Source organism: Elephas maximus, chromosome 7, assembly GCF_024166365.1.
Source record: "Elephas maximus indicus isolate mEleMax1 chromosome 7, mEleMax1 primary haplotype, whole genome shotgun sequence".
Classification (NCBI taxonomy): domain Eukaryota; kingdom Metazoa; phylum Chordata; class Mammalia; order Proboscidea; family Elephantidae; genus Elephas; species Elephas maximus.
In genome coordinates, this window is record NC_064825.1 from 54238804 (window position 1) to 54250390 (window position 11587).

The window sequence follows — 11587 nt, forward strand, 5'->3', positions numbered from 1 at the left end:
GCCTAGGGCAGGGCAACTTCTCTCCAAATCTTTCTGTAACCTGAGAGGTGAGAGTAGCCTCAAGGCCTTTACTGAACCTCCCTCTTGTACCATAATGGACTTTGGGTAGGCATCTGTGATGAGCTCTAATCATGCCATTCAGGGACAGATCGCCCAATAAGCAGGGTATGCACGGGCTTGCTTGTGCTTACTTGCTAATCTGTAGTCACAATTTCACCTATTTTTCACTACATCAAAGATCCTAACGCAGGCCAAATCTCACAGGTGTCTTACATCCTGTTGTGGGCTGCAGAGTTTGTCCTCTGCCTCGGTTTGGGGTCCAGCTGTTTAGCCTTCCATTTGAAGGCATATTCTGACTAGTTGGAGAAGGAGACGGGTGAGACTCTTCACCCTAAACTAATCCAAGTCAGGAAGGCTGCCAGCCACGTTAAACTGATCATAGGTAACACTTATTAAAGGTTAATGATTTCTTCATGAGCTCATTTAACCCTCACCACAACTTAATGAGTGCAGCACTTTTATTATCCCCATTTTACAGGGCAGACCATTAGGATGCAGAAGTGTTCAGGAATTTGCCCACAGTCATGCAGCTTGAAAGCCAGACTTCAAGCCTAGGCAGTGTGGATCTATAGCACACGCTTCTAATCCTGTGCTGCCTGTGTAGGACACAATCTCAGGACAAGATATATGTAATAGGCTGCCCTGTCCGAACCCCTGGAATGACAACATGAGGAGATACAGGCTTTTCATAGACACAAATTATTTATGCTGTGAAAGACAGTCAAGCAAGTTAAAGAGAAATCATATTTTCAGATATCTCAGACCCCATTAGCAGATACATCTGTGTTGGGAGGGAAGATCAAAGAACGCTGGGTTACAATGTATTCACCCGTACCAGTGATTTATTAAAAAAGGCCTCTGTTCCGGGTTTATGCTATCTTATATTTGATTCTGGAAACCCTGGTGGTGGAGTGATTAAGAGCTATGGCTGCTAACAAAAAGGTCAGCAGTTCGAATCCACCAGGTGCTCCTTGGAAACTGTACGGGGCAGTTCTACTCTGTCCTACAGGGTCGCTATGAGTACGAATCGACTCAGTGGCAATGGTTTTGTTTTTGGTTTATCTTTGATTGTATCTATCTATCTTTCTCAATTTCATATCATTCAATACTAGAGATGTTCTGTAACCATTCCAGATCCTGGCATTTCTTCATAAGCAGCCAGGGGTGACCAGTTAAATCTAATCAAGGATTTTGGCTGCTTACCTTCTAAATGAGGCAAGACTTACATAATCAGACTTGAAGCAGGTCTATTGTTTAAAACTATTTAAAGAGATTATGTAAAGGATAGTGTAAAAAAAAAAAAAACCTGATAGGATCAGATTTATTTAAGAAATCATGATTTTTTTTTTCTATGTGGATCCTAAATTGATAAACTATAACCTTTTGAAAACTCCAGTTTTATTCCTTTAATCAGATCTCTCTGCAATTTCCTTAATAGCTTTCAGAATTAATATTAATAAGTCCAATATTAAAGCAGTATTCTCCAAGTGTTTCTTAGTTTGGATGTGGTCTGGGGAGCAAGGGGATATAGAGAATAGGACATCTCCCCACACATTCCTGAATTTGTCTCTAGACCCTTATGAGAGCCTCAGACAGCTAGAAAGCAGCAGGAGGTGGGGCTCTGAGTTGTTAAGGGGGAGCTGGAGACCCTGCAGACAAGCATCTGTGACTACCCAGTTGCAGGTGCCCAGCCTAGATGGGTTGGTATTGAGCTCATTTCTAAGCAGAGCAGTTTTAGACGTAATCTTGGCTAAAGCACAATATCGTCAGGGGCTTGGGGCAAACATGGGTCCTTCCCCAGCTCCTGACTATCTTTTTTGGTTAGGGCTGCAGTGTCAGGGCCTATTTCCTGTAACCTCCATCTTGACCCCAGGCCTGGAACTTCCTCAGTCCCAGGACTCAGCTGGCAAAATCAGAGGCTTAAAGCCTTATATCCCTTTGTGTGGTGGAAAACAAAGCCTGGTTGGCATAGAAATCTTGGGAGAGGAGGGCCTCTAAATTTCTCTAAGTTGGGTCGTTTCCTTAAGCTTGTTGACCATAGCTTAGCCTTCGAGTCAGGAGATATTTGGATAAAGACTTTCCTGATTAGAGAAAAAACAGTCTTTGCACTGTTCCTTGTCACCTGGAGCTGTAATAAGATGGCAGAGGGCCAGAGAGGGTAGTTTAATTTTTTTTCTCTACCTTCTCAGGAGGGTCTGCTCTGCATTGATTCTCTCTCTCTCTCTCTCCATCTCACTATCCCTATCATTTTTCTCCTTCCAAATATGGTTTTTACTAAGTTTCTTCTTTGTTCTCTCAGGAGATTACTGCTTTGAGGAGAAGGCTGTTCTGCATATATGCCTAAACCATGAGTTTGTAATTAAACTCACATAGTATGCAAGACCGGAGTAGACAATAAGCACTTGGGCTGCATATAGTCTTAGAACTATTCTATGGGACATCTCAATAGCTGATGCATATAAGCAGTCAGGGAGGAGACTGGAGTGGTAAATGAGAAGATCCTATTAATCTGTAACCCCATTTCATCTTTTTTATTTTTTTATTAACTTTTATTGAGCTTCAAGTGAACGTTTACAAATCAAGTCAAACTGTCACACACAAGTTCATATACACCTTACTCCGTACTCCCACTTGCTCTCCCCCTAATGAGTCAGCCCTTCCAGTCTCTCCCTTCGTGACAATTTTGCCAGCTTCCAACTCTCTCTATCCTCCCAACCCCCCTCCAGACAGGAGATGCCAACACGGTCTCAAGTGTCCACCTGATATAATTAGCTCACTCTTCATCAGCATCTCTTTCCTCCTACCCACTGTCCAGTCCCTTTCATGTCTGATGAGTTGTCTTCGGGAATGGTTCCTGTCCTGGGCCAACAGAAGGTTTGGGGACCATGACCAACGGGATTCCTCTAGTCTCAGTCAGACCATTAAGTATGGTCTTTTTGTTAGAATTTGGGTCTGCATCCCACTGATCTCCTGCTCCCTCAGGGGTTCTCTGTTGTGCTCCCTGTCAGGGCAGTCATCGATTGTGGCCGGGCACCATCTAGTTCTTCTGGTCTCAGGATGATGTAGCTCTCTGGTTCATGTGGCCCTTTCTGTCTCTTGGGCTCTTAGTTATCGTGTGACCTTGGTGTTCTTCATTCTCCTTTGCTCCAGGTGGGTTGAGACCAATTGATGCATCTTAGATGGCAGCTTGTTAGTTTTTAAGACCCCAGATGCCACATTTCAAAGTGGGATGCAGAATGTTTTCATAATAGAATTATTTTGCCAATTGACTTAGAAGTCCCCTCAAACCATGGTCCCCAAACCCCCGCCCTTGCTCCGTTGACCTTTGAAGCATTCAGTTTATCCCGGAAACTTCTTTGCTTTTGGTCCAGTCCAGTTGAGCTGACCTTCCATGTATTGAGTATTGTCCTTCCCTTCACCTAAAGCAGCTCTTATCTACTAACTAATCAGTAAAAAACCCCTCCCACCCTCCCTCCCTCCCCCCCTCGTAACCACAAAAGTATGTGTTCTTCTCAGTTTATACTATTTCTCAAGATCTTATAATAGAGGTCTTATACAATATTTGTCCTTTTGCCTCTGACTCATTTCGCTCAGCATAATGCCTTCCAGGTTCCTCCATGTTATGATATGTTTCACAGATTCGTCACTGTTCTTTATCGATGAGTAGTATTCCATTGTGTGAATATACCACAATTTATTTACCCATTCATCCGTTGATGGACACCTTGGTTGCTTCCAGCTTTTTGCTATTGTAAACAGAGCTGCAATAAACATGGGTGTGCGTATATTTGTTTGTGTGAAGGCTCTTATTTCTCTAGGGTATATTCCAAGGAGTGGGATTTCTGGGTTGTATGGTAGTTCTATTTCTCACTGTTTAAGATAACGCCAGATAGATTTCCAAAGTGGTTGTACCATTTGACATTCCCACCAGCAGTGTATAAGAGTTCCAATCTCTCTGCAGCCTCTCCAACATTTATTATTTTGTTTTTTGGATTAATGCCAGCCTTGTTGGGGTGAGATGGAACCTCATCGTAGTTTTAATTTGCATTTCTCTAATGGCTAATGATCGAGAGCATTTTCTCATGTATCTGTTAGCTGCCTGAATATCTTCTTTAGTGAAGTGCGTGTTCATGTCCTTTGCCCGCTTCTTGATTGGGTTGTTTGTCTTTTTGTGGTTGAGTTTTGACAGAATCATATAGATTTTAGAGATCAGGTGCTGGTCGGAGATGTCATAGCTGAAAATTCTTTCCCAGTCTGTAGGTGGTCTTTTTACTCTTTTGGTGAAGTCTTTAGATGAGCATAGGTGTTTGATTTTTAGGAGCTCCCAGTTATGTGGTTTCTCTTCGTCATTTTTGGTAATGTTTTGTATTCTGTTTATGCCTTGTATTAGGGCTCCTAGGGTTGTCCCTATTTTTCTTCCATGATCTTTATCGTTTTAGTCTTTATGTTTAGGTCTTTGATCCACTTGGAGTTAGTTTTTGTGCATGGTGTGAGGTATGGGTCCTGTTTCATTTTTTTGCAAATGGATATCCAGTTATGCCAGGACCATTTGTTAAAAAGGCTATCTTTTCCCCAATTAACTGACACTGGGCCTTTGTCAAATATCAGCTGCTCATATGTGGATGGATTTATATCTGGGTTCTCAATTCTGTTCCATTGGTCTATGTGCCTGTTGTTGTACCAGTACCAGGCTGTTTTGACTACTGTGGCTGTATAACAGGTTCTGAAATCAGGTAGAGTGAGGCCTCCCACTTTCTTCTTCTTTTTCAGTAGTGCTTTGCCTTATCCAAGGCTTCTTTCCCTTCCATATGAAGTTGGTGATTTGTTTCTCTATCAATCACCTTAAAAAATGACATTGGCATTTGGATCGGATGTGCATTGTATGTATAGATGGCTTTTGGTAGAATAGACATTTTTACTATGTTAAGTCTTCCTATCCATGAGCAAGGTATGTTTTTCCACTTAAGTAGGTTCTTTTTAGTTTCTTGTAGTAGTACTTTGTAGTTTTCTTTGTACAGGTCTTTTACATCTTTGGTAAGATTTATTCCTAGTTATTTTATCTTCTTGGTGGCTATTGTGAATGGTATTGATTTGGGTATTTCCTCTTCGATGTTCTTTTTGTTGATGTAGAGGAATCCAAGTGATTTTTGTATGTTTATCTTATAACCTGAGACTCTGCCAAACTCTTCTATTAGTTTTAGTAGTTTTCTGGAGGATTCCTTAGGGTTTTCTGTGTATAAGATCAAGTCATCTGCAAATAGAGATAATTTTACTTCCTCCTTGCCAATGCGGATGCCCTTTATTTCTTTGTCTAGCCTAATTGCTCTGGCTAGGACCTCTAGCACAATGCTGAATAAGAGCGGTGATAAATGGCATCCTTCTCTGGTTCCCGTTCTCAAGGAAAATGCTTTCAGGTTCTCTCCATTTAGAGTGATGTTGGCTGTTGGCTTTGTATAGATGCCCTTTATTATGTTGAGGAATTTTCCTTCAATTCCTATTTTGGTGAGAGTTTTTATCATGAATGGATGCTAAAAAATGCCTTTTCTGCATCAATGATTAAGATCATGTGGTTTTTGTCTTTTGTTTTATTTATATGGTGGTTTACATTAATGGTTTTTCTAATATTAAACCAGCCTTGCATAGCTGGTATAAATCCCACTTGGTCATGGTGGATTAATTTTTGGATATGTTGTTGAATTCTATTGGCTAGAATTTTGTTGAGGATTTTTGCATCTATGTTCATGAGGGATATAGGTCTGTAATTTTCTTTTTTTGTGATGTCTTTACCTGATTTTGGTATCAGGGAGATGGTGGCTTCATAGAATGAGTTGGGTAGTATTCCGTCATTTTCTATGCTTTGCAATACCTTTAGTAGTAGTAGTGTTGTTAACTCTTCTCTGAAAGTTTGGTAGAACTCTGCAGTATAGCTATCTGGGCCAGGGCTTTTTTTTGTTGGGAGTTTTTTGATTACCTTTTCAAGCTCTTTTTTTGTAATGGGTCTATTTAGTTGTTCTACTTCTGATTGTGTTAGTTTAGGTAGGTAGTGTTTTTCTAAGAATTCATCCATTTCTTCTAGGTTTGCAAATTTGTTAGAGTACAATTTTTTGTAATAATCTGATATGATTCTTTTGATTTCAGTTGGATCTGTTGTGATGTGGCCCATGTCGTTTCTTATTCGAGTTATTTGTTTCCTTTCCTGTATTTCTTTAGTTAGCCTGGCCAAAGTTTATCAATTTTGTTAATTTTTTCAAAGAACCAGCTTTTGGCTTTGTTAATTCTTTCAATTGTTTTTCTGTTCTCTAATTCATTTACTTCAGCTCTGATTTTTATTATTTGTTTTCTTCTGGTGCCTGATGGATTCTTTTGTTGCTCACTTTCTATTTGTTCAAGTTGTAGGGACAGTTCTCTGATTTTGGCTCTTTCTTCTTTTTGTATGTGTGCATTTATCGATATAAATTGGCCTCTGAGCACTGCTTTTGCTGTGTCCCAGAGGTTTTGATAGGAAGTATTTTCATTCTCGTTGCATTCTATGAATTTCCTTATTCCCTCCTTGATGTCTTCTATAACCCAGTCTTTTTTCAGCAGGGTATTGTTCAGTTACCAAGTATTTGATTTCTTTTCCCTAATTTTTCTCTTATTGATTTCCGCTTTTATGGCCTTGTGGTCTGAGAAGATGCTTTGGAATATTTCGATGTTTTGGATTCTGCAAAGGTTTCCTTTATGACCTAATATTTGGTCTATTCTGGAGAATGTTCCATGGGCGCTAGAAAAAAAAGTATACTTTGCAGCAGTTGGGTGGAGAGTTCTGTATAAGTCAATGAGGTCAAGTTGGTTGATTGTTGTAATTAGGTCTTCCGTGTCTCTATTGAGCTTCTTACTGGATGTCCTGTCCTTCTCCGAAAGTGGTGTGTTGAAGTCTCCTACTATAATTGTGGAGGTGTCTATCTCACTTTTCAGTTCTGTTAAAATTTGATTTATGTATCTTGCAGCCCTGTCATGGGGTGCATAAATATTTACTACGGTTACATCTTCCTGGTCAATTGTCCCTTTTATCATTACGTAGTGTCCTTCTTTATCCTTTGTGGTGGATTTAAGTCTAAAGTCTATTTTGTCAGAAATTAATATTGCTACTCCTCTTCTTTTTTGCTTATTGTTTGCTTGATATATTTTTTTCTGTTCTTTGAGTTTTAGTTTGTTTGTGTCTCTAAGTCTAAGGTGTGTCTCTTGTAGGCAGCATATAGACGGATCGTGTGTCTTTATCCAGTCTGAGACTCTCTGTCTCTTTATTGGTGCATTTAGTCCATTTACATTCAGCATAATTATAGATAAGTATGTGTTTAGTGCTGTCATTTTGATGCCTTTTTGAGTGTGTTGTTGACAATTTCATTTTTCCACTTACTTTTTTTGTGCCGAGACGTTTTTCTTTGTAAATTGTGTGTTCCTCATTTTCATAGTATTTGACTTTATGTTTGCTGTCTTGTTACGTTTTTCTTGGTTTTTATTTTGAGTTATGGAGTTGTTATACCTCTTTGTGGTTACCTTAATATTTACCCCTATTTTTCTAAGTAAAAACATAACTTGTATTGTCCTGTATTGCCTTGTATCACTCTCCATATGGCAGTTCTATGCTACCTGTATTTAGTCCCTCTTTTTGATTATTGTGATCTCTTACATATTGACTTCAATGATTCCCTATTTTGAGCATTTATTTTTTTTTAATTAATCTTAATTTGTTTTTGTGATTTCCCTATTTGAGTTGATATCAGGATGTTCTGTTCTGTGACCTTGTGTTGTGCTGGTATCTGATATTATTGGTTTTCTGACCAAACAATTTCCTTTAGTATTTCTTGTAGCTTTGGTTTGGTTTTTGCAAATTCTCTAAGCTTGTGTTTATCTGTAACTATCTTAATTTTGCCTTCATATTTCAGAGAGAGTTTTGCTGGATATATGATCCTTGGTTGGCAGTTTTTCTCCTTCAGTGTTCTGTATATGTCATCCCATTGCCTTTTTGGCTGCATGGTTTCTGCTTAGTAGTCTGAACTTATTCTTATTGATTCTCCCTTGAAGGAGGTCTTTCTTTTATCCCTGGCTGCTTTTAAAATTTTCACTTGTCTTTGGTTTTGGCAAGTTTGATGATAATATGTCTTGATGTTTTTCTTTTTGGATCAGTCTTAAATGGGGCTCGATGAACATCTTGGATAGATATCCTTTCGTCTTTCATGATGTCAGGGAAGTTTTCTGCAAGCAGATCTTCCACTATTCTCTCTGTGTTTTCTGTCATCCCTCCCTGTTCTGGGACTCCAATCACATGCAAGTTATCCTTCTTGATAGAGTCCCACATGATTCTTAGGGTTTCTTCATTTTTTTTTAATTCTTTTATCTGATTTTTTTTCAGCTATTTGGTGTTAATTCCCTGGTCCTCGAGATTTCCCACTCTGCATTCTAATTGCTCGAGTCTGCTCCTCTGACTTCCTATTGCATTGTCTAATTCTGTAATTTTATTGTTAATCTTTTGGATTTCTGAATTCTGTCTCTGTATGGATTCTTGCAACTTATTAATTTTTCCCCTATGTTCTTGAATAATCTTTTTGAGTTCTTCAACTGTTTTATCAGTGTGTTCCTTGGCTTTTTCTGCAGATTGCCTTATTTCATTTCTGAGGTCATCCCTGATGTCTTGAAGCATTCTGTAAATTAGTTTTATATATTCTATATCTGATAATTCCAGGATTGTATCTTCATTTGGGAAAGATTTTGATTCTTTAGTTTGGGGAGTTGTAGAAGCAGTCATGGTCTGCTTCTTTATGTGGTTTGATATCGACTGCTGTCTCCGAGCCATCACTAAGATATTGTAGTGATTTATTCTATATTTGCTCACTGAGTCTTATCTTGTTTTGTTTTCTTTCAATACATGTGGATGGGCTACTAGATTGTGGTGTCTTGATTGTTGTAGCCCTTGACTTACTTATGACCTATTACCAGCTGGTTTGGGCTGCTACCAGATATATATGCCTGAGTCCATTCACTATTCTTGAGTAGAATCTGATTTTGGGTCATCAAGTGCATGATGCACCCTATCACCTATCCACCTTGAGAAGTAGTGGTGATAGTTGTGTGCACCAGATTCTAGTAGCAGCTTGGGTTCACACTCCAGGGGGGACATGATGCTGACAGGCTTTCCCCAAGTGTCAGTGAGGCAGGTGTGTCTCTATTCCTAAAGCACCTTGGTGGGTGGGCTCTGCAGCTGTACCTTAGGCCCCCAATGCAAGTACCTCTACACATTGGTAGGTGTCACCCTCCTTAGACCCCTAAGGCAGGAGGCTAGGTGGTCTGGGGGGAGCTTCAGCCCTCAGTTCCCTGTTGTGGGTCAGTGAGGGCTCTGTTGAATATGCAGAGATATCAGACCTGGGAAACTTGTCTTTCCAGTAAATCTGCTAAAAAAAAAAAATGCAGTCAGATCCCTATCAGAAATGCCTTTGCATTATAATAGCCACCTTGTTCCCTGTAGGGATGAAAGTCTGAGACTGTGGATCACATATGCTTGGCTGGAGCTGGTTTTGTGTTTTTAGTCCAATTAGGGAAGGATTTTTGGTCCCTGGGTTTTTTGTGGTTGCTTCTCTCAGGCCGGAAGAATGGGTTAGGAAAAGACCAAAAAAAAATAAAAGAAAACGAAAAACCGCAGAGCAGTTCTCCCTCTGGCTCAGGAAATTCCAATGTTAATGAAGCCACCTGGGAAGGGGAGGGGAGGGTTCAGAAAAACAGGAGAGAGTAGCACCCCGGAATATAGACAAAGTTACTTATCTTGCTTGGGATGACTATTTTATCTGAGATTTCCGAGCGGCGTGTCACCTATATGTGCTGGCTGGGCAGAGATTGCTCCTGAGGGTCAGGCCTGCAGAAGCCTCGGTCGGTTCCTCCATTGCCAGTCCAAAGCCCCGTGTCAAGGTTCCCCGGCTTGGATGCTGCACTCCCGGCTCCAAAACCAGTTGCTGCCTCCCAGGGACTTCTCCTCCTGCCAGCCGCGTCGCCGTGCCTGGACCCCCTCGCTGAGTCAGTTCAGGGGGTTAGGGCTGTGCCCCGTGTTTGCACTGTCAGAGGATGTGGTGTTCAGCTCTCCTGCGTCCAGTCCAAAGCCCCGCGCCAAGGTTCCCCGGCTGGGACGCTGCACTCCTGGCTCCCAAACCAGTCGCTGCCTCCCGGCGACTTCTCCTCCTGTCAGCTGCGTCGCTGCCGCCGGCGTTGACCGGCTGGGCCCCCTCCCGAGGTCAGTTCAGGGGTTAGGGGTGCACCCCGTGTTTGTGCCCTGACAGGATGTTGTGTTCAGCTCCCCTGCGCCCAGTCCTAAGCCCAGCGCCAAGGTTACCTGACTGGGACTCTGGCTCCAGGCTCTGAAAACAGTCTCTGCTTCCCCGTAGTTGTTCGTTTTCCATCTGTCACTCAGGTCAACTCTTTAAATCTGTGTTTGTTGGTCTGGGTTCGCAGATTGTCATGTTTGTGATCGATTCACTTGTTTTTGCAAGTCTTTGTTGCAAGAGGGATCCGAGGTAGCATCTACCTAGTCAGCCATCTTGGCCCCCCTCCCAATGCTTCCATTTCATCTTTTTTTGAGAAAGGAAATTTGCAGCATTAATGGTATTAATGATCATTACAGCTAACAAAAAGAAGCAGCATAACGGTGCTTAAGAATGTGGGCTAAACTTCGTGGTCTTAGGCAAGTTATCCAAGCACTTGGTGCCTCAGTTTTCTTATGTGCAAAATGGGGATGATAATTGTACCCACCTTATAGGGTAATAATTGTTGTTGTCATTACTGTGTACTGCTGAATTGTTTCGGACTCATAGCGAACCTATAGGACAAAGTAGAACTGCCCCAAAGGGTTTCCAAGGAGGGGCTGGTAGATTCGAACTGCCAACCCTTTGGTTACAAGCCTGAGATCTTAATGACTTTGCCACCAGGGCTCCAACAGGCATTAGTCATTGTAATTATTCTCGGTGCCTATTATATGCCGGGCACATAAGAAGTGTTTTACAAGTATTCTCATTTAATCCTCACAATAACCTCAAGAGGTAAGATATTAGTTTTAAAGATTTTTGTGGGTGAGGAACAGGCAGATGTATGAGCTTGGAGTCAAATGGACTGTGCTTCCGTTTACTTCCAGTGTGGTCATTGACAAGTTTCTTCACCTCCCAGGCTCTGTTTCCTTGTCTACAGAAGGGATAGGATGCTACTCACAAGCTTTGGAAGGAGAGGGATTTCATGGATAATGGGTGTGAAAGCCTAGGGTGGTGTCTGGTTACTATTATGATTTAATAAATTCCTGTTGTTGTTAGTTGCAGTTGAGTCAGCTGAGCCTCATGGTGACTTTATGGAAAACAAAAGGAAACGTTGCAGGGTCCTGCACCATCCCCACAATCATTGGTGTGCTTCAGCTTATTGTTGCGTCTATGGTGTCAATCCACCTCATGGGGAGTTTCTCTCTCCACACCCCGCCCCACCTGCTACTTTATGTGTCCAAAGTATGCAAAGTGAA